This window comes from Plectrocnemia conspersa, unplaced genomic scaffold (assembly GCF_051122295.1).
Source record: "Plectrocnemia conspersa isolate PC_06_02 unplaced genomic scaffold, ASM5112229v1 ptg000010l, whole genome shotgun sequence".
NCBI classification, from domain to species: domain Eukaryota; kingdom Metazoa; phylum Arthropoda; class Insecta; order Trichoptera; family Polycentropodidae; genus Plectrocnemia; species Plectrocnemia conspersa.
In genome coordinates this window covers 20989070-21014329 of record NW_028277174.1, presented here as the reverse complement: position 1 = coordinate 21014329, position 25260 = coordinate 20989070, and the positions used below count along the sequence as shown (strand labels likewise).

Genomic DNA, 25260 nt, shown 5'->3' with positions numbered 1-25260 from the left:
CGCGAGTGAGCGCCCAGGGCTGCGTTCCAGAAAACGCCTAACTAGCCATTTCGCACGTCTATATTTAATTAGTACGATGGTTACTAACGTATCGCATGCTGTTCTGTTCGGTAATGTATACTAAACAACATTGAACGCCATCTGTCCTAATACACGTGTGTGGATTAAGGGCCTTGAAACAGTTTCTTTTAGGTTGCTATGTATCAAATTATGCATTAGAGCTACGTCGGATGATTTCGCGATACTATAGTATACAGATCCGGTCTTGACTTGGAAAGCGCTTTTCATCGCCGAGCAGCGCAGTTTATTTACAAAACCGGTCTACCTTTGCTTGTAAACAGTTTCGCCGAGCAAAAACAAATCGTCAGCGGATAGGCTTTATTTATACATCGATTGCGTCAAACGTTCGTTGCGCGGACACACTCAGAGTCAGGAGGAAAATTATCACGGGATACCACATAATCGTTGTTTATTTGCTTTAGATTCGCCCATCGTTGTTATGTAACAAATCTGTGAGCGTTTATGAATGCGCCAAGGCCATGGACTCAAGACGAGACAACGACGAACAGTTTTTGGCACGCAATCAAATATTCAGTATTAATCATTGTACCTTAAAAAAGTAGGCGTTTAGATCATAATCGTCTATACAACGTATCGATGATGCGCTTCCGATGCGTCGATCAGCTTGAATTTCCTTGAATTTTCAATGGAAGCCGCCTTGCATGCTGGTCGTGTCAAGGAAAAGCCAACGTTACGTAAACGTCACGATTCAAAAAATGTTGTAGTACTCCATCGCGGTAAGATATGAAAAACCTCTGATAAGGAGATATGTGGCAAGGTCGTCGTTGCTGAAAAATTGAGCTTGTCATCTAGGGTTAATATCTTTAGAAAATACAACTATATCATAAAATAGGTCGGAAATATTATTAGCAGTCTTACTTCGATATCCGATTCATGATTAAAAACAATTTTAATTAATAAATTACGACATAAAATAAAAAATAACATTTTTTCAAAATAAAATAAGGGATGAAATTTTTTTGACACATTTATGTCAAAAAAATATCATTACAACTACGGACTTCTGATATGAGAGTATTGGGCAAAGTGTATTCTAATCAAATTTTGTCAATAGGATAATAATCAAATTTTGTCGGCGCCGTCGCAGTGGGAACGCTCGTTACCGAGCGTTCCCACTGCGACGGCGCCGACACGATTTTATTGCTTTTGACGTGAATTTTTGACTTCTGAGAAGGGATAATTGTTTTTTGCGCTCTCTTATTGGTCAAAATTCGGTTTAGATATGCTTCATTCGATTCTCACTTATTGTAAGTCGTAATATTGTTATAAAAAGTCTTAATATGAACGCTAGATAACTGAGTGATTTTACTGCGAAGGTTTTATTGCTTTTGATGTGAATTTTCAAAAGGGATATCATTTGGGGGCAGTTAAATATCAGCAAGAATATCTAAATATAACTTCAGAATGAAAAAACGGTACTATTAATTAGTAGGGGGCAATGCAGCGTGACACCCAAAGACCACCGGTTTTTATGGTGCACGTATGCGAGCCTGCAGTGAAACCACAAAATTCGCGCGTTTCTGAATATAATATGTTCAAACCAAAACCTAACCTAAGCAAATTGACCATTATGTGCGTTTATCATAATAAATTCAGAAACGTGTTAAATAATAAAACTAACAAATATGCGCGCACGGTAGAATGTCACGCAGATGGGGTGTAAAACCGGTGATTTTTGAGCGTAGCGCCCTGCTAAATAACAAGTCCTGAAAAATCTTGTGTGTGTGTGGGCTCTCCCCAGCTCTGTAAAAAACATTACTATCGCGCAAATCGTGGTATTTTGCTAAAAACAACAATTAACCTCCTAATTTCAGTGCGCTCCGTTTATATACATGCAGTGTATAAGTATAAAGATTAGCGGATTGGGGATGAACTTCATCGAGAAATAAAAAATAACCGAAAGATGGATTTGATGATTTTTTATTGTAGATGAAGTAACAGATCTCAATCAAATGAAAGCATAAAAAACTCATAACTTGAATGTTTCAAGAATGAAGTCATAAAACATGACATTCAAACCGGATATATTGTATACATAATAGATATGTGAAAGTTATTTATATGCATTGTATATTTAAAAAAAACCACAAAGAAAGAATGCATTATATTTAAGAATTTTCACTTTGATAATTACACTTTCAAGTAATTCAAATGATCTAAATATTTAACTATAATTTTCGGCAATGAAATAGGTGGTTCCGTGTGCAGAAAAATCTGTTAGAGATAAACGATTTATTAATATGTTAGGAAATTGAAGAAATAAACAATGGCAACGTTATTTATAATACACAAACTTAGCACCATATGGATGGACTATTTGGGGATGAGCACCGAAAGGCCTGGTTTAGAAACCGTTATGGTCCGAGTTGCATTCGTCACATTTTATTACTCTCCAACCCAAATCTATGTGATGTTTTTATTTACAGTTATAGGTTCAAATTGGTCAAAATCTGTTTAAGACAGAAGCTTTAAACAATAGGTTCTCACCGGTGGACGATAGACGAACCATGTACGGCGACGGAGAAATGGGCAAAAAGTTTTTTGTTCAAAAAAGCATAAAATAATCTTTTAAAAATTACAGGTGTAATATTTTTTCCAAGTACCCATGGGTTAGGCCCGAACCGTTAGAATTTTTATTTACTCTGAATTGCTCTATGTGGTGTTTTTATTTATAGTTATAAGTTCAAATTGGTCTTAATTTGTTTTATTATATTAGTCTAAGCCAGGATATTTAAACCATTGTGTATTTCAGGTGTTCGCATATAAATTATCAATTTCTCTAAACTATTGTATTTTGAAAAAGTGCTTCTCTATCACACATAAGTACGCGGGCTTTAAAGAGGCGCAACCACTGCCCTTTTTATAATGCTGCATAAGTAACGACTTCTTGGAAGATTTTAGTCTGAGAATGACAAAAAATTGTTTACAAATTTGTAACACTCGAACTCGCCTTATTTTGCTTAAGTAATAAAAGAAGACACTCAGATAAGAAACCTTTCCGAATATTTTTGTGCCAGGTCTTTGAAAATATGCATACTTGCTCGGAAGATCAAAGGTATTTGAATGACTAACAATTTTTTGCGATTTTCTGTTACTCTAACCGGCCGGCGGCTTTATCTTTGCTTTGGTGATCTAAGAACTCGCTTCGATAAGAATAAATTACGCATGTGAATTGGCAGAATGCAGAACGATTCAGGGTTATTTTTATTTTTCGATAATTCATAAAGGTTTTATTATATATTGTTTACGTAAAGTAGCAACAGCTGTTATTGACGATTATTGACATCCGAAGAGGTTTTAAAATTTTTGTTACATCTATTGGATTTTGTTATAACAATTCAGGTTGGGGGGGGGGGGGCAAAAGTTAGCCTATCAGTGGTTGTTTTTTTAAATATTTCGATTTCATTAAAATTCATAGTGTTTCATTTTAAATGACATGCATTTTTCTGACCTGATTTTGAATGCGCTGAAATAATGTTATCATAAATTTAATTAACTCGATGATGACATTATTACAACGCTAGGTACATCAGCAAACAGCAGCGCGTGTGACCTTTACATTCGTCCATATATGTTATATATTATATATACATGTGTGTAGAACAATACAAATATAAATTTGTAATCGAATCGAAGGCGATAAGGGCCAATGTACAACAAGCGTCAAAGCGCTGTTCATTATCAAAGCAGTATTTTGACGAGTCGCTCAATTACGATTCTCGTCAGGTCCGTAGTCAGTGACGTCACTGAAAATTGACGGGTGTCGACGCAGGCCGGCTTTGGCGAAACGACCGGCATCTCAGCCATTGTGCGCCGCTGATTATTGATTCATAAATATTTATAGCGACGACGACGAATAATAACATCACGTTCTGTCCAGCTTCCTCAGGGTCAGCGCCGAATTTTTTTCAGCGTTCATAACACGCGAGACGTTCATTTGCGACCACGTCAAATGCGTCACGAGCTACGGAGCGCTTGTCTATTATAACGACGCCTATTTCTCTTATTTGCTCGACTGTCTCTCGCGAGGTTAAAATCCTTATTTTTCATAAAACCGTGAAGATTGATGCGACGTTCGCAAATATTTGTATGGTTCAAACAGTGGCAGCGCGCACAGTTGGCGCAACAATCGAACAAGGTCAAAAGCGCCGGTGACGTCTTCGAATCGCTGCTTCTTTTTGGAGCTTCGCGTCGAGAAACGATCTCCGGACCTGCCGCAATACGTCTCCGGTACAAAGGAAAAGCGAAAACGAAAAGCGACTCAGACCTTGAATTAAACGCGACAATTAACGATTATTTAGATGTCGGATGCGCAAAGGTACAGGGTTGCGATAAGCTATGCGTTCAAGTCATACGTAGAATAACTAATTGCAAATATGCTACGACGAACATGTGAACGACCCTTACGAACTTACGTATGACCCCGCGAAACGCCCGACAAACTGCGGTCGGTTCGCAAATGTTTGCTCAAAATGAACAGTCGCCGGCTTTCGAACTTAACAATTCAGTTAACGACCTTGCCAGCCAATTGTCGGATTCGAGATATGACGTTTGCTACATTCGTTCATGATTTTCAACAGATATTATACTAGACAAGAGGAGGAGGGGATTTAAAAATATAATTCGATTTACTAGTACAATAAAAAAAATGAACATCATGAGTTTGAAGTATTGTAATTAAAACTCTCGTTGAATGTGATTTCTCGTTTTATATATGAGTTCAAAATTAGTGGTAAAGTAGCAGAAACTGCTCCTAAACTAAACAATGATTTTGGTGTTCTCAAAAAAAATTTGCTGGACAAGATAGCCCTGGAGGTGAAGAAGGTCGTGGGCGTCTTCCAGTTGACTATCGATTGTATGCGTTAGTTTAATCAAAATCATGCACAATAATTCGAGAGCTTTCACAACAAGTAGATGTTAGCACATAAAAAATTGACATTTGGGTGCCGCACAAACTGAATGAAACCCAAAATTAGCAAGCCAAGCCCACGCAAACAAACAAATGAGGAGTCTATGTACATATTTTACATGAAATATAAATTTATACATACATATATGCATAAAAAATAATAAAAAAGAACAGGAATTATATATCAACATGATAACCTACGTTTTAAATATTCTAATTTACTCATATCATTATACGACGGCATAGATGCTTGCAGTCTTTCATTTAATTTAACGATAAGAGGTCGGTTACTCAACTAAAAGTTTATGAAACTTTATTGCGGTTTTGGAAAGTACACTTTATGACTCAATATGTAATCGCTCGCAGTCTTAATCAAATAAATTGCATTCTTGAAGTTATATGAAAATATAAATAAATCGCAAATAATAATTGTTACTTTCTTGTTATCGGGAGACAAATGTTTTGACATACGCTCACTCGCTGCCGCTCGTTTGCACTTAACCTTTAAATCGTATTTATGTAGCAAAACCTTGCTGGCCGCTTTTATTTTATATTTTAAAGGTTTGGTGCGAACGAGCGAGTGAGCATTGATCAGAACATTTGACCCCTGATAACAGAAAAGTACCTAATAATTTAATAAAACCTGAAGACAAACACGTAATTTTAGTGGTATAATTATCGTGAATATGTAAATTTCTATCGATAAGACATTATCTTATATTTATAAATTGAATAAAATAAAAAAAAACTTTTTTATTTTGTTTAATTTATAGGTTGTTTCGCGCGGTTTTGTCTGCGCGACAATGACGGCGCAGCTTTGTTACGGAGCCGGAATAAAACCCCAAAGCGTTTCACGAAACCAAAATTACAGTTACTGTTTATTTACAATCCTGGCGAAACTATTAAGGCTAAGACTTATTGTCAATAAATTGACAAAAATGACAAGCAATCTAAAATGTTTAATTTTCTTGCACGACAATGTACAACTGCACTATTGACCATTCAGAAGTTTGAACAGGTTGGGCTATTATTACCTCATCTACATTTCGTCAACAGATTATCACTTATTTAAAACTTTTGATTCTAAATTTATTTAGGTCATATACACAAAAAATCATAGGTGCTTTTTTGATAAAAGATTATGATTTAATAAACGTATTTTTAAAATTGATATTTAATAAAAAGCAATATTGTTGAATTACAATTAAATACATGTTTTACAGTTGATAATACTAAAAGTATAGTAAGAACAGTTATTTAATCTTATACAAAAACTAGCTTCTAGATAGCATAAGTTGTTTTCAGAACATGTAAATAAGCCTGCAATATGCGTGACAAGCATAAGAATATATGGCCCACAGTGTATCATTGTCGAAAAGAAAGTCAAACTTGATGTGTTTTTTCTACCTGCTTTTGTTCACGCGAATCAAACAAATTTTTTTTATCATGATCTTTTAAGACTCCTTTTTTCTTCTTCACACTAGATAACATGATAGTTTATCGGTGAAGATATAGTGTATATATATATATGTAAAAAAGTGGACAATATGTTTTAAAAAAACATGTCTGATATAAGACCACTGATATATACAATTTTATTTTTGATTTCTTTTATTTTTATATTACATCATTATGTTTTAAAACATTTTAATACTCTTAAAATAAATAGATAGAATAAAAAAAATAGGTTAATTATATTTCATGTGTCACGCAGGACCTTTTAATGTGCAAAAATAATATTTTTGGGCACGCAAGTTCATAATAGTCAACAAACGTGGCTCCTCTAGTACGCTCGACTACAACATAGCGGCCATTTATTGTTTTTTTAATTAACCCTTTTAATGCCAGATGACTTTGTTTTATATATGCAAAAACTGCCAAGCGTTTTTTTTAGAAAATATATTTTTTTACCATTTGCAAAAAAAATGCTTACATAATTTTTTTAAATTAAAAAAAATCCGTGTGCTCTCTATGATGTATATAACAATAAAAGGAGACCTATATTGTACAAAAATATAACAACAATATGAAAATATAATCATTTATCAAAGAAAATTAAAAACAAATAAAACCAAATTGAAGCATGCATCTCTTAACATATTCTATTTATTTTAAAAATAGAATGTATTTTATAATTAGTATGTTTACAAACATACTAATTATAAATATAATACACAAAAAATATACGAGGAAACGTCATAAAATAGATTAGACATGCCTAGTATAGAGCAAATGTATATCTTTTACTTTAATGAAGCTTACATATGACAAAAAAAATCGAGTAAGTATAAATTTGTTTTTGAAAAATGGCCCGCCACAGTTTTTGCGTAAGTAGTGTAGGCCGATTTTTTGGCCCTCGTGCATTAAAAGAGTTAAGAAGCGTATATTGAATGTGATATAAATAATATATTTATTTAGTCGTAAAATATTAAAAGTAAACCTACTATAAACTATTATATTTTATGTATTTTTAAATAATTTATAAATATTTTATTTTTTTAAGAAATAAAAATATTGTGCTGCGCCTCCGTATTGGTCTTAGTTTGTTTATTATTTGATTTAATATGTAAGGGTATCGGGAAGGAATAGTTAAAATATGATCCGGTTTATAGGTTTATAAACACAATGGCTGGTTTACAGGCCTTAATATCTATCATCACTACGGGCCTCTATTCCGGCCTGCAAAAAAAATATCGGAGGATACTTTCACCTCATCAAATGACATGATTTTCCAATACGCAAGAAGAAGACCAATACGGGTACTGGTGCAATTTATGCTGGTGTCCTAATCGTCTTTTGCATTGAGCTTGGATCTTTATAAAATTGAATTCTAGCAATAAATTTATTTTTATTGTTTTCCCCTTTTATGTGCAATAATTGTTTTTCTGAATTGCTTTTTTAAGCTTCAGAAGGTGTGTGCAATTATCAGAAACTAAATTATCAAAAATTAAAGAAATGCTTTCTTGTTGAAATTGATTTTTTAGTAAAATAGTATTTTGGAGCGAAAATATTACCTTGCTCTGCGAATACATTTAAAAAAAATTTATTTAAAACCAATATTTTAAATCAGTCCTATTTTCGGCGATAATGTTATTTCTCCATTTATCTATTTTCGTGCACTGATTCTTGTGAAAAAAATAGAACGTAGCTCTGTAAAAATGATAAGACATGCAAATTAAAAATGCGTAATTGAACACTTGTAATTGCGACATAAGATATTCTTTAAGATTACCAGAAAGCAGTAACAAAATATCTTTATTATTGTAGACACGTCTTTTCCACGCACTGTCGGCTTCGATTGTAACCAAATTGTAACACGGAACAACCCTGCTCGCTGTAATTATTGCGCACATTCCGTTACTCACGCGTTGCGTAGTAGTAGTAGAACCGCACCGGCATTTTTTATTCGGACTCGCTGTTTACTACGGGCGGGGAGCGGGGAACGCCGGACGGGCAGTGGGGGCACAAGGCCGATCAGCGAAAACAACGCCGAAGGCCGGTTGCAGAATAACGGAGTTCCCGTGCGCGCGCGTACATACGAAACTTTTCGGCCACCTCTTCGTTCAAATGTTTTTGTTTTGCCGCCGTTGCGGACGACGGCCGCCAGAGGCGCTCGTGCGCTCTTTTTCTTCGCGTTGGCAGCACTGCGTAAACAAGAACACATTTGGACGCTGTTAAATCGCGTAAATAAATGTTGACATATTATCAACGCACGGACGCTAAAGTTGACAAACAAGTTTTTAATGATCAAGAATAATCAAACAAGCACAACGAGGGTAGCCAATACTAGGCTGACGTAAAGGGCCCCAGTGACCCCCCCCCCCCTAGAGCGTTTAATAATTCCATTTATGACCATGATATTTTTTTATTTTAAAATAATACAGATAATAATATTTTTATTTCTTCTACTCAATTGTTTTTTTTTGTAATGTGAAGGGAAGCTTCCAAATTTGAAGATCAACCACTAGATTGTAATATGTCATTGTGTTTTATTCTGGATCTACCACTTCTGACAACTATAGCTGTATATTTTTAGGTTGGTACATTGCGTGAGGAAAAGCTCGCACAACGACGTCATTGTTTGCTTATCGAATAAAAACCGCATTCGCCTTGACAAAAATATCGAATTAGCGCGTCCCAAATACGAAGACCAAAACGGCGAGGTCGCAAATTGGAAAGTGTCAAACGGTGCGATACGTAAAATGCATTGCGTCACCATCGCCAATGATATTGTTGTTCAACGATTGCAAAAAGTGTTGCACTATCGAAACACAACAATATAAATTATTGTTTATTTTTTCGACACTCACTCGCATCTGAAGTAAGTACTTTTCGGTGAAGCTTATCTTTCCGCGTCGTTGGCGATAACGGAAGCATTCCTCGACCGACCGATAAATACAATGGTAGATAATTTGTGTATCTAGTCTAGGGACCAGTTACCATTTGGTGTCTAATTGATACACAACCAGACCTGCCGAGAGGGGGGGGGGAGAGGGGACAAATTTCCGGAGCCCAAAAATCATAGCCAAAATATATGTATATAAATATCTCAAATAATATACTGATGTATTTCAGGTATAAGTTCCTTCAGCCCTTTTTATACATACAAGAAAAAAAAGGAGCGGAAGATTTCCTTCAAAAGCACCCACTTTCTAGGTAGTACTTTCACAATAAAGATTATCAAAGGGAGAGATTGTAGTTTTTGTCGTGGCTCTGTGTGTTAAAATTTGTTTGCAAATTACAGTTGACTATTGCTTTTGGAATATTTTAAAAATATTAGAGATGAGAGGAAATATTCAACAAATGTAAATTAGTACCAGTAAATTTAGGTATTCGATCTGAATATTCAGATATATAAGGAAGAAGCAAAAAATAACGATAAATCAAGAACAGCACCAGCTGAATTATATAAATTTAATGTTTTTATAAATTGTATTATCTGTAATTTGACAACTAGAGTTAATTCAGCAAAATAAATAAATAATACATTCATTTCATGTGGTTATTCCTAAAAATATCTAGAAAAAAGTCTCGAATCTATATCCCGAAAATATTTTTTTAAATATGTCATTTCAGTAAAATCATATCGGAATACATTTTCACCAGAATATACATATATATATTTATCAGTGAAAATATAAATTATATGATTTCAATTTTTCTATTCACATCCAAGAAACTACGCATATGTATATTGCGAGTCGTCACTCGGAACGGAACGATCTAGGTGATTTTTTTTGCTGCAATAATGGTTTTAATTTATTTCGTTGTAACCAAGCTTCTTCAGCTAAATAATCGACTGCATCACAATCATTGTCACGCGATCGTCATAAAGATAGTATCCCCAAATATCAATAGATAAAAAAATACGTTTTATTAGCACTTATACGGATTGATCGACATTTACCTCAATCTTCATACGTACTAAGTATATATTACATGTTCACGTTTAAAACGTACCTAGTTCAATAAAATCTAACGTATATGTGCATTAAATCGGAAGCAATGATAATGTTTATTGTATTATAAAAGAAAAAACTCACTTTTCGGCCTCGGATCTCGTCGCCGGGAATTCAAAATTTGAAGATTTCATTACGAAGATTGTTTTATGATTGTTTATCTAATTTAATCAATGTATTCTTCTACTCCTCAACACGTTATGTATATATTTAATTTTCATAGTTTTAACACACCTAGTTAATTTGCAATCCGATTAATTATATTCAGTCAAATGGAGCAAAGCACATGACGAATTAATGAAAAAATTACTGTCGCTTAGCAAAATTTTATTTATAAATAATAATTATTTTAAACTGTTGTCACGTTACTAACGGCCATCTTGTTTTATATTTGAATGCTTATTTTTAATTGGTCGAAACAACAGAACGCTTTACCGGCGGCTCGAAAATCAATCGGAGCAAATTAAATTTTTATTTTATTATTATAATTGAATATATTTATTTAGGTGTATTATTATACACCGTTCATACAAAGCGATACGATTTACAGAGTAGAGAATTGAGCATATAAAGATTCATTTTAAAGCGCGCGCGTCCGGATTTTATATAAGATGTTAAAAAATATACAAAACTCCATTTTTATCATAAGTCCGGAATCATTGTTTTTACATTGTCAATAAAGGAATGGAAGATCATATTTAATCACCGCTTGGATTTGACAAACGATCAACGAACTTTATAAACAATAGCCAGAAGTGTCCAGATCTATCAAACAAATGTTGGGTGCCAAAGATAACAAGCGTAAGATCTCAAGAAATCGTTCTCAGGCCCATATTTTAAAAGGGATCTGGACAACTCAAACTACAAGTAGGATAAATAGAAGGAAAACGATAATAAAAAAAGTTCTGCTCTAGCTCTGACTATCAGTCACACTCCAAAATTGAATCGATGAACTCTTAATAAATTCTGAGCAAGTTGAACTATATGTTGAGTTGAGGAACCATTTTGTTTTCCGTCAGAAGTTTGCTTTCTAATAATTATTAATGCATGCGTAATGAGCGCACAAATAACGATCAAAACAAATACACGGAAAATGGTACTAAACATATTTTTTAGGTCAAACGCAGTAGTTTTCGCTAGTGGCAAACAGCGAAGAATGTGAGCGCAACTGCAAGGACAGGCCCGAGGTGTTACGAAACTGCGCAAAAAAAAAACAAAAACAACAAACGCCTCGGCAGGTTGTTGTGGTAAAAAGTCTTGACTGTGTTGTACGCAGAACAGGACAAACGATTGCGGAAGACGAAAATCGGGTCATTGTTTTTTCTCCGGCATTGAAGTCGAATTCGCGCATTGCCCAATAATGTGCGCGGATTTTCTCTTGATTCATTGTTCGCATGTTGCTTTTGACGAAGAAGAAAAAGTGATTCGTGGCGCACGTTCTGAAAACAAACCGCTTAAAAGCGAAAACAAAGCGTAAGAAGCGTGACTCTGCTTCGCTTCTGAATTTAAAGTGTAGTTTAAATCATCTACACGAAAAGCAGTACCGGTAAATTGAGAAGATGCATGAAAATTGTTACTCCTGAAGACTGTCCTTATTTTTATTTTAGCAAATAAGGAAAAATATCTAAAGACTACAAAACAGTACTTAAGTCGTGGTTTGATATTTTCAATTCTAGTTCACTACAAATACTCTAAATAACTTTGAGATACATAATTCTGCGAGGCTCGATAATTTACAGTCACATTCACATCACGTTCGACGTGCTTACGTGCAAAATTGTGACCGAAAATATAGTAAACCCGGAATCAAGTGTCCTGCACGCAGCAAATATGCAGGTGTCCTCTGCATATCAACGATCAATTTGAAAGCAGTATGTCCATGAATTTATACGATTGGGAATCTACATGTACATGTATATTGATATATTTCTACGAATTGATTCCTGTATCGAGTTACTGTTTTAAATTAAATCTGGAAAATCTTCAAATTACAAAGGTCACGTTGAAATATTTTACGAGAAATCGAGTAATGATAATATTGATATACTTATGTACATATATGCATCTATCTATATATTTTATATAGTTCTGTAGTGTACAAAAAATTACGCTATTCAGATATGTGACAGTATACTTTAAACTAGGGGTGGCCAGTGCGTCGATCGCGATCGACCAGTCGTCCGCAAAGCTATTTGCAGTCGACCGCGTTTTAGTATGAACCTTAAAAAAAATGTCAAATAAACTAGAATATGTTTAATCTGTTTATGTATGTAAATCTAAGACTATAATTAGAGTTCAACTATTAAAATATAGAATATTCGAATATATTCGTTAAGTTATGAAGATTCGAAAAATACAGTTTGAATGATTAATTCATTCATACATATTTCTTTGTTAATAATAAATATACGACCATTTTCTTATTTTAGAACAACGCAGTATTAAATGTTTCAAACTTTATATAAGTACGAAGTTCATTTTTCTATTATTGTTGCTGAAAACTCAATTTATTTCTGTCAATGTGGACTCGGATATTTGGTAATATGAGTAATTTCTGGAATTTCGGCAAAAATAAAGTGTTTTTTAAAATATTTTGTTTGTGATTGCTTTTTTGTCTGCTTTCGGTTTTTCTATAGCTGTCATAAATAACACAAAAAGCGTACAATGAGATAGATTCTGCAACAGTACAGTCTGCAGGGAAAAGTTGACTACCTGCTTTGTTTAACTTTAACTTTAGAGTTACATATTCCATTATAAACATAAACGAACAGTATTCGTTATTCGAATATTCGGATTGGAGTCTTTACTTACAATAAATAGATGCACGAGCTAGCACGATTGTTTTTGGATTATTCATCAATGAAATTAAAAAAATTTAATATGTGATGATCCGTCAGAACCATATTTATAATTATGACAATATGGGATTTGAATCTAGGTCACCGACTTATTGAAAACTTGAACGTGATTCAGAATATTTGCACAAATGTGGTTTCGCCATCCTTACCGTACCTCACACATATTAAAATATGTTTGACCTCATATTAACAGGTGAGTGATAAAGAAGGACTATCTTTTAGCACGCGATGCACATTAAAGAGATGGCGTCTATTGTTTTTAAATGGCTGTCCGATCCCGACCGACGCAACAATCGACTGTCGTTAGTCTGTCGACAGTTGCCGCGCTGTTAACTTTGTTCATAAATCAGATTATAAATTAAAAAAAACAGCTGTATAATACGTGTTAAATATACAGCATGCAGCTGTCCAAATTCTAGATGAAACAAGTTTGCATAAATACTATTTAATTCACAAGTAACTTTGTGATGTTTTAGTGATTACAATTAAATTCAATTTGAATCGAATAAATTATTCACATAGCATTTTAAAATAAAATTTATTTAAATTTGCGTTAAAATTGCATTTTTCTTATTATAGATTAATACATATTATTCAAAAAATATTCATAAGGTTAAAAACAGGAACCTAAGAAATGGAAGACGTGCTAGTTTTACTGATACATCTACGATTGAAGAAAAAAAAGGATATAGAAACTGTGATTTTTTTCAAAATTTGATATTAATGAACAAGAGTCATCTATAAACAGACTATCAACTTTCTATTATTGTGCTTGATTGCAAGCAGTTGTACAGTTCAAGAACATAAGTCATTAATAACTTCATTCACTTATATTTTACTTAACTTGTCTATAAAATTAACAAGGTGTTCCATTCAAATATTAGGTTTTATGAAGTGTACCATCGCAAGTAAAGTTTGGAAAAACCTGCTCTAGTGGGTCGCGATCGTATCCTCAGCAGCAGATATTGCCAAACATAATGATATTTTCGGCGATAAATGTGAGGTATAAGTCATAATCATTGTTTTAAATATTTACTGGTTAATTTAACATTTCGTGTGCATTTTTATTAATAATATGTGTGCATATTTCGTATTGATTTAAAAGAAAGCCATTGAAAAAGTCCACAGCTGCATAAAAATAACTCGGAAATATGAGTGATTTCTGGAATTTCTGCTATTATGAAATGTTTTATTTATTATTTTGTATGCGACTGCTATGTGTATGTGTATGAAATGTTAATTGTTTTATTAATGGTCAGATTTGTAATACATAAATAAATACATACAATAGGTATCGTGCTAGTCAATACATTGGAACGTGACGATTTACTATCACCAATATACTAATAATTAGTTAATTACTCAAATCAATCCTAAAAATAGAGTTTAAATATATGTATATTATTATTTTTTAAATTTAATAAATGCTAATAAATAATACGTCAGTTATTTTTTTATATTATAAACTAGTTCAAATTAGTTATGATTATTTATCGATCAACACCTTATCTCTTGCAAAATAATAATATTAAAGTTGCAATATATATTAAAAATAATTTATCAATTTATAATTTAAATGAATGCGTACGAGTGTTCATTTGTTTATGTAATATCGTATTTATCTGTTAAACGGTTTACTACGTCAGAAATAATCAAATATTAGAACACAACATTCATAATAACTAATCAAAAATAACTCATCGCGAGCGTGACTGGTGCAAAGTCGAAGTTTTCCACCACATAATAAAACGAGCGTACTAAATAAGTTTTGATTCGAGCGCAAAGTCGTGAGAACTGTGCAAAAATAAAGCATGTCAAAGTCGTCTACTCTGTCAACATCGCGGTTAAGTGAAAGTGTATCCGCGAAATGAGTTAGGCGTTATGAACTCGACCTCAGTGATACAAGCGTAAAGAAACACCATCAATTAATGGGATTCGCGACTGATTTTGCACGCGATTGGATACACATTCAAGGTGAGTACAACTGACTGTCCTTGTTTCTGAACAACCCGGAATCGACGACGCCTTGCTCAACGAGTGTGAAAATATTCGTAGCCTTAACTGTTGTTTGTCGACTACCAAAATTTCCGCATTATTAAAAAAACACTCGAATAACAGTGTCCGCGCTCTAACAGTTTAGCGCATTCAGCTAGATATTCTAGTGAAAGTGTGTTATTAATTCACAACTTTGATTAATCGTAATGTACGTATGCATATTGCACGATTTGTAAAAGTCGAGAAAATGGGTCGAGCGAACGTTATTTTCAGCGATATTCATTATAGTGTAAGTACGAGAAGAAATCTGTGCGGTAGTTCGATTGCTTTTTTGTACGGAAAAAATCGATTCGTGTTTTTGTCATGTTTTATTTGCAGTTTTTCGTGCTCGAAAACGTTTACTGTTATTCTACTCCAATAGTTGCTAGTCACACAAAACGATTCCAAAACATCGGTTAAATAACGAACGGTGTTTTTGCGCTTGTCTTTGTCACAATGGCGATACGTGATCGATTGTGCTTTTTACAATTCAATTTATATAATCTGTATTAATATTTTTTTGTGTTGAAAAGTACGATTTCAACTATCAGTAGCGAATTATATATCATACTATTTATTGTATAAACTCTTAAACATGTGTGTTGCAACTCCCAAGCTCGGTGTAAGATGAAAATCTTAACCTGACGACGATATATATTACATACTATTTGTCTATATATATATATATATATATGTTTTAATTTCTAGATGAATATATAAACTCTCAAAAAACAGTTCAACAACTTTTTTCCTCGATCTACCGTTGGACATCTACAGTCTATTGTGCGTTTTTTTTTTATTTTACGAAATTTATCTTAACTTGAAGTTATTTATGACAGTCATGTTCAAGCTAAAAGCCGACAAACAAGCGATCGCATTCAAAATAATAAAAATAGAATACTCTGTAATTAGAGAAATTTCAGAAATTACTCATATTTCTGTTAAGTTGCATTTTCTGCAACCATTGCCGAGGATAAAGCCCATATCAACAGCAACTAAACGAGTCTTTTCAACAGCAAGAATAATTAAACTGCAACTTTGTATTTATTATTCTTTAAATTAAAATAAAGTCTTTATAATTTGTATTGCATTCAAAATGCTATTTTTGATTCATAATAATTTTAGGATTATATTAGATTTTTTTACCGTATACTATTCCATAGTCAAATGGTTAAAAATAACGAATATTAGGAAAATGGATCGAGCTTATAGATGACATTTTTGAGCAGCTCAAAATATGTATATCATAAGATGCAATAAAGGAATAAATTTGATGCCTTGAAAGTTTTTACGAGGAAGCTCGAATATGGGAATTGATAGGTAAAGATAAAAAAGTGTTGCAATCTTTAAGAAACTGTCAATTATTCTTCTTGCTAGTGGGTAGGAACTAACTAATTTGCAAACAATGAAAATTTGCAGGATTTGACAGCATTAACCCTTTAGACGCCAGTGACGTGCCCGCACGCCAAAGCGGTCGGACCGTCAAGTGCCAGCGCGTGCAGGCACGCAAATGTGATTACGGACACATTTATTAATAAATTCGATTTTTTTTTCGTTAATTTAATACAGAGACATCTATTAAATGGAATGTGATCGTTAAAATGTGCAATTTTTGAACCATTCTTTTATTATTTACGATCGAGCATACAGACGTTGTTAGGGCTGCTACAATATTTTTTTTAAATGATAAAAAAAACACAATGTTTTGTAAAAAAAAAACATTTTTTGAATTTGAATTTTGTTTTTGTTTATATTATAACATTATTGCCATATTTACTATTTTTAAAATTTTTTTGACATAGTTGAAAATTTTTAAATATATGAAGTAGCTGCCATTTTGATAAAAGATTTTGATTAAAACAACGGAAATTATCGTGTCCCATACAAATATTAAAAACAACCAAAAACATATAATATAAATAACATACAATATAAATTACATATAATATTTGTGTGTGGCAGCCCTGACAGTGGTTTTTAAAACTTGTTATTTCTGTGCTTTTTTTTCACTTTTATGTTAAAATTAATAAAAAGGAAAGTAAACAGTGATTTTTCAGGTAAATAATGTTTCTCTTTCATAATAATTTAAAGGGTTGAAAATGGTGGCCTACAGAGCAAATTCATAGAAATTTGCTTGGCGTTGAACAGGTTAATAAGTCAGTTTGCTCATTATTTTCTGATGGAAGAATTAGAGTTAAAAACCATTTCAATGAAATATTGCTGATAGTAAAAAGGAAAAATGATAACCCAAAAAGAATAGCCCAAGATGTGTGATTCATACCAAAAGTGCTATATTTTAATGTCAGCATATTAATACAGTTTTTACCAGAAAGCAAATGTTTACTTTCATCTCATCAAGATGAATAACTTTTAAATGAGTTCTGCAATATTTTCAATTATTCGTAGATGTATAATATCTGTGAGCTTTTCAATTTTGGTGCAAAAGTAGATCTGAGTCAAAAAATGATCTGCGTTCCATTTTTTTAAGTATTAGTGAAGAAAACCAATTGAAGTTTTCTTATCGACTGTTATGTGGCGACCATTTGTAACACCAAACCGTTCCTCGGAACTAGATAAACAATGCATTGCAGAAACAGAATAAAATACATTATCTTTAAATTTTTGTTTTAATGAAGTATGCTTTATTCAGTTTTTTTTAAGTTAAAATTTAAAATCTATCAAGATTTTTTCTTAGCATTAATGTAAAAAATAATCTAATTAAATTAATACATGTTCCAATATACAGTAAAAAATTACATTACATGTATTATATATTACTACTCCTTTTTAACCCTTTCCAACCCGATCAATATTGTTTTAATTTTTCGTTGTACGTAAACACATATAATGGCGCGGCACTAATCCAAACGAATTACATTCAGGATCATGTTTCTACACTGGTCATATTTACATATGACATATTAGAAATAGTATGTATTTACTAATTACCTTCACACCTAATTCGCTAACACGTAATCTGAATCAAAAAATAAATGAATAAAAATAAATTTGATTTTATCTTATTCAAATTTTTAAATTTGGAATCGGAGTCGGATCTTGCGAAAAAGTCGGAGTCAGAGTCGGGAAAAATTTTCAACGACTCCATAGCCCTGGTTACAGGAAAAGTGTGAATTAATAAAATGTATACATTAACTAGGCAATATATGCACTGCAAAGTATTTAAAATTAAATATTTTATATATTTAATAGATATTATAAACCATTTATGTAAGGTAAATATTGTTGCCAATTTATATAATCCTGATTTTAAGTAGATTCATTGCAGAGAGTTATTAATGGGGTGTTCACTGTTCTGACCAACGCCGGCTCGCTACCGCTTGCTCGCATCTAACCTGCGCAACGCTATTGTAAACACACACAATCACTAATATACATTATCTAGTGAATTATTGTAAGCTCTAACTAAAACTCATAGTTAGTGCATACTTTGTCTATGCATTAAATTTAATTTAACAATAACTGTAACATATACATACGCTCATTTTTGTTGAATTTCATAATAATTTATGCAATTGTAGTAAAGGCAGCAAGAAAGAAAAGAAAGTAAAATTTGGTCTGCTCCATATAGATCCAAGTAATCAACCTGCCTTGACAATAAAATTGAGTTGCATCACATCAGCCTAATAAACAGCTCCACAAAAAAATTCAGTTCATTAATTTGCGTATGCTTATCACGATTGTCTTTGAATGTAGCATTGGAACATGACATATGGCATAGAATAAAAACAACTTTCACGTGTGCAAGGCAAAATGATGCAAATTGACCAAAGGTCAGAGACAAAAAATAACGAGTGACACGCTCAACCTTTTCGAGTACTTGCGCATGCAGAGCGTAATTTAAAGCGCTTCTAACTGGACCTCGGCTTCATTTTGGTTAACAAACCAAGAATTTGGCCGAAAAGGGCAGTCGCCGGATACCTGGCGGAAAACGAGCAAAGTGGGACGTGTGTCCATTGCGCGAAGAGCCAGAGGCTCGTGTCCGCATATACACTAACAAAATATAACAGTAAAACCGGCGCGAGTGAAAAAAATGGATAGGCCAAGACACCGGTTCTTGCGGAACGGCAATCACGGCGTACACTTGCAGCACCCACTTCCTAGTTTGCGTCATCCTCCTCCTCCTCTACCTTCGACAGGTATTAAGCACTAACTAACTGTACCTTGGAATTTTTCGATTACCATTTTTTCGGGTTCGCTGTATGTAAACGTCCACGGGCGCCGGTCACGTATCGATTGGACAACGAGGTGCCAGTTCCGCGGACGTATGAATAAATACGTATGTGACCACCAAAAAATCACGAGTTACGTGAAACTGGATCGCTTTGAACGTACATTTGGTGATGATCATGACATTATTACTATAACGCGTTCAAGAAACTCCATAACAAATTACCTTTACCAATCCATCGCGCGCCCATAAAATATTTAACGAGTTTTTAATAGGCTTGAAGAACAAACGATTATACGTAGTTCGAAATTGTGCAAGAACTTCAGTGCTATTATATAACTTCACCTGTTTCAAAGACAACAAAGAATGCCAGTAAAGAGCACTGTCCATTTCTTCAATCGTGTGTGAATGTTCATGCGTAGGCGGTGAGATTAATGACCAACATGAAAGTGCTTCAAATAACCTCTTTAAAACCAGTACCACTAATTTGCGAAAATAATAATCAATCATAGCATTATATGGAATGGAAACATGGACTGTGATATCCAAGGAAAATAACATGTTAAACCGCAATATGCATTAGCATCTTCTTTCTTGAACAATAATTCTTGCATATCTTGTACGCATTCCTTAGACGTGGGTTACACGTTCAATCTGGCATCAGCTCAGTCCATGATATTGATCGTAAAAATACAGATATTTCTATCCACTGCATTTATTAGTTGGCCACAATTTTCTGGTCGTAGTAAATCAAATGATAAGCTGTGCGCCACGGTAGTATTTTAACTCCGGCCGACATTTACTAAGTTTAAAAACAGTTTTCATGCGCTTGTTTCGATATATCAGTAGCATAAATCGAAGTTTGATTTGTGAACTGAAACATGGAAGTTATCACGAATGATTGATATTCCAATTTTGATAAAAATAGTAGTTTATGTATATATATATTATTTGTAGTATGTTGATGTTGATAACCCAAAACATTGAAAATTTGCTCCATACCGCAGTAAATATGTTTACTCAATCGTTCACCAACCATAATGTGACGTAGATTTACCAAATCAAACCGTGTACCGAGTGGTCAATTTCACCGCGACGATTACGTTCCTATTGAAGCGTACAATTTTGAATAATTGCGTCAGTTCGACAATCCGTAACGGGATCTATTGGAAAATATTTTTTTAAGTAACTGTCAGTGCATAAGTCCCGATGGCAACCAACCGGTCAACCCTGCAGGCTGCAGCGTACGTGAGTCGGTGGATGTGCTCACTTTGATTGGTAGTCAGCTGACTTTCTCCGCGCAAACCTGAAGAAGCTGCCTCTCGCATACTTATGGGAAACTAACGGTCGATGGGCAGCATCAGTTTCCGGGTTATGTCGACCTCTCCTCTTCTCCACTTTGATAAAAATCTATGCATAGTGAAATCCGCAGCGGCCTTGTAATCGTTCCGTTTCGCCTTGGTGCAATTTGTTCTTCTTAAATGCACCATGCGTGACGTGACCTCGAAGAGCCGGTTCGATAATGTAGATGCAATCGATCAATTGGATAATATCAATTAAGCGGCGAGCTGATTTGGATGGAGCTCTTTGGTTTTATTTGTTTCACGAAGAGCCACTTTAAAAACATGATGGATTGTTCGAAATAATTGGGCACAATCTTCATCGGTTATGAGGTAATAACTCAAGAAATAGATAATAACTGAATGAAGATGGATTTGAAGATTTTTTAGTGGAGATAGACATATACTCTCAATCAAATGGAATAAAAAAACAACTCATAAATGAAGTCATGAAATATGACATTCAAATCGGATATATTGCATACATAATAGATATGTAAAAGTTATTTTTATGCATTACATATTCAAAAAACCACAAGGAAAGAATGCATAGTATTACTTAACGCTTTAATAATTACATTTTCAAGAAATTCAATACATGACCTACTTTTTAAGAATAATTTATGGCAATGAAATAACTGAAAACGGAAAAAGCTGATTTATTAATATGTTGGAAATTGGTAGAAATGATCAATGGAAACAAAGTTTATAACACATAAACTATGTGGATAGACTATTTTCGGAGGAGCGCGGAAAGGCCTAGGTTAGAAACCGTCAAGGACCGAGTTGAATTCGTCACCAACTCTTTATTGCTCTATGTGGTGTTTTTCTTTACAGTTATGGGTTCAGATTGATCTAAATCTGTTTTATTCTATAAATTTAGAGCAGAAGCTCAAAACCATAGATTCTTAAAGTGGGCAATATCTTCCACCGATGTACGATGGACAAATCTCGGTGGGCAATGATGGCTCTGGGGAATTTGTTATGCCTGCACTACACTCTGGTTGGCTAAGGACGAAGAATATAGTGGGTTACTTCGGTCAAGTTCGGTTCTGTCCGCTCTAAAATCTCTCGGAAGTTGTCCGAGATTACCGAGAACGGGAGGTAAAGTGGGGGTAATTCAGTTGACTTGGCCAGCTTCGAGCGTTTCCGAACATTGTCGGCATTTTTCCGAGTCAAAGGGACCGAAGTCAGAGCTGCTCTTTCGAGTGCGAGCGGTGAGATACTTCCCATTTCGCTCTCACACGTGTTAAGTGACTAGAGTGAGAGAGATAATGATATGATGTTTCGCAAACTAAGATAGAACGAGTAACTTAGTTCAATTTCAGTATGCGCGTAGGCGTCCTATGGTTAACATACACGCCGAGCGCTGCATCGTGTTCAAGTTATAATACCACATGCTTATCGGGGACTTCAACAGACTCTTACTGACATCTTTTAATATTTTAGGGCACCAAAAGGGATTAATTATATTTTTGATAGTATATTCTTATAACAGATATCGTTATTATATATTTTTTTCATATAAAATTAAATAATTAAAAAATAATTAGTGGTACTTGATTTTGTTAAAAAAAATCGTTTCGAATATCCTTATGTATTTTTCTAGATCGGTTTATATAAATGTCACACCATAACGAATTCTTATTTAGAATCGATGGCGACAAATTTTAGGCTAGTATCAGATGTGGTGTTCGTATTCTGAAGTATAATTTTTATGCCTTATGTCATTTTGCAAAAGCCGAGAAAGATTTTGCGTAAATTGAATATTTACGACGGAAAAGTTTTCAATGATATTGTATTAGTGAGTGCCCACACAAACTTTATAATTATCAGTAGCGTAATTTTAATAATATGACAACTTAAAAATTGTGATTATTTGGCACATTTTTCGATCGCGCGCAAATATGCGGGCTATACGTGACAGAAGCCGCCGTCCAGATACTCATGGGTTAAATCCGAAACTTTAGAATACTTACTTTTTGATTTTTATTAAATTGCGAATACTATTTTTATAAATAGCATTTTTTATTTTATAAATAGTAAATATAGCATTTTTAATTAAGAGAAAAAAAAAATATTTATATAGCAACTATTATTTTTAAATATTAAATAAACATAATGTTTATTAAATATTTCTTCGGTTATATGTATATGTAAATATATATTTGGGATACAACAGAACAGTGAAAGATCGACCACCGTACATGTACGGCGATACCGCTCAAAGGGTTAAAGTAGAGTTGGACAAATTTTTTTGGGAGTGGGCCAAAAAACAAAAGAAAAAAATTTAGCGGGCCAATACAATTTATTCTAAAATTTTAAGAACAATATACAAATATTACAATACATTGTTAAAGCAATGTCACTACAATTGTAGTTTAACTTAAAAATTCTTGGAGAATTCTAGTATTGCAAAGCGAGTTATGGAAGTTTAAATTCGGTTTGAAACAACGTAATTTGGAATTTTAAAGATTAGATGCATGTTGTCTCAAATAGCTCAGCACAGTTAATGTTCTTATTCCACATAAAGAACTGCAGAAGTGTCTAGTATAATTAGTTACATTGATGTTTTTTGAGTATATTATCCCAATTTTATACTTACTAACTAATTGGAACTTACTCATTTATTCCAACCGTCATTAGAAAGATAAGTGTTTTCTTCACTCTTATACTCATATTCTTAACAATTTTTTGCTTTAATTCTCCAGTGAAGGTATACTAGTTATTTATTAAGTTATGTGTGCCAAGTGTTTTGCACGCTTTGCCTCGACTATGCAAAAGCGAATTCAATGCATTACTATTGTATAATACGAGCGGTTAATTGCACAGATTTTGGTGGCATATCGCCAATCTTATGCTTTTATTTAAAGGATTTATTTTTCAATGGTAAGCATATCATAAGAAATCTCATTTCGTAAACATCCACGCTCTTTTGGTGAAAAGTGGTTTTGTATTGGTAAACTACCATAAAACTTTTTTTTACAAAAATGCCTATTTTCAATCCGGCTGTATATATTGGTATATTGACAAATATTAGTACGTATTTTTAAGATGGAACCAAAAAATGTTAAAAATTTATTAATGCAATTGTATTGAGGACTTTTAAGACGTTGAAGGTAGGGACAGATATTATAACGCCAATATAACAAGAAATAATAGGTCACCAGAATGAGGGCGTAAGTTGGCTGCACCTCTATTTATCATATTGATTCACTTTTTAACAAATACCTTTACTGTAAGTTGGAACTGTTTTCTAAATGGTGTCAGTAAATTTATTCAGAGAACTTAACCTATAGTAACCAACACCTTTAATTAGTAGCGTTTCAGTTCTATTGAAAATCTATACTTTAACTGATTACATATTATAATATAGTAATAATGGAGGGGTAATCACATATTAGTTATGGCTTATGGCATTCCTTCTTAATCGCGGCGACTCGCTAAGTGGAAATTGAACCACGGGCGAACGGCTTGCGTTCGCCATTAGGCTACCGAGCGAGTGCCGTTATTTGAATTATAAAATTAATGGGAACGTATCTGTTTTTCTCTCTCCTATAACTTATTTCGCTTCACACAATACGCAACGCGGAGCGTGAAAGTTGTTGTAGCATCTTTGATATCGAAGCAGAGCGGAGATGTTGCGGAATGTGGGAGAAAACGCCGGTTTCTATTGTGATAGAAGAAAAAACGGGAGGTTAGTGCGCGCACTTTGTGTGTATTTCGTAACACAGATATCATACGTGTAATTCGAATTAGCTCTCACGCTTTGCCTACAGATATTTGCCTCCTTTTTTTCCCGTTAAGAGCCGTGAATGACCTCAGAGAATGCATGCGATTAGCCTGAAAATCAGAAACGACCCGCATCATTGAAACTATCGGGGGCTCATTCATTGTGATATTAATAATACACGTTCGAACCCCCCCTATGAAAAAGATGTTTAATAAATTGATTAGACTAGTTTTAGATAAAATATCATGTACAAATAAGTATAACTAAGCATAACTCAGAAGTTGTATGATGGTAAAATCCCGTTACTCGTCTTAATAATCAACTATTTTTATTTCACCATAATATCCCGCAATCAGGTTTTATTGATCTATTATGATGGACCGGTTTTTAATATTCTGTTGTAAAATTTCTACTAACTATCCACTAGTTTTTTTTATACATATCAATGACAAGAAAATTAACCTATACCATTCGCATTACTCACTTATCCACAATTTTTCTACCAAGTATATTAAAACTCACGTTTTTTTATATTTTAATAACCCCGAATTACTAAAGTACCAAAAAACGAATCAGAATGGCCAAAAGTACATCGACGATGTAGGGAACCACTTAAAATCTCTTCTGGTTCTTGGAAATTTAGTCGCAATGGATCAC

The 25260-nt window shown here is 33.5% G+C and overlaps 1 protein-coding gene and 1 long non-coding RNA gene across 5 annotated transcripts in view; both read right to left on the bottom strand.

Annotated features, from left to right (window-relative positions):
* Window positions 1-25260, bottom strand: part of Glut4EF (Glucose transporter 4 enhancer factor) — a 124923-nt gene that overhangs the window by 96519 nt on the left and 3144 nt on the right. The window contains exon 1 of one of the 4 annotated variants that reach the window (XM_088195824.1): window positions 8356-8456. The exons of the other annotated variants lie outside the window; for them this stretch is intronic. The gene's annotated coding sequence lies outside the window, so the exon portion shown is untranslated. Of the gene's footprint in view, window positions 1-8355; window positions 8457-25260 lie in introns of those variants that run through there. 4 annotated transcript variants of the gene reach the window in all.
* On the bottom strand, window positions 8100-8364 carry LOC148230977 (uncharacterized). The gene is made up of 2 exons (XR_015811187.1): window positions 8223-8364; window positions 8100-8140 (listed from the first exon to the last, which is right to left on the bottom strand). It is a non-coding gene; the product is annotated as an uncharacterized LOC148230977 (long non-coding RNA).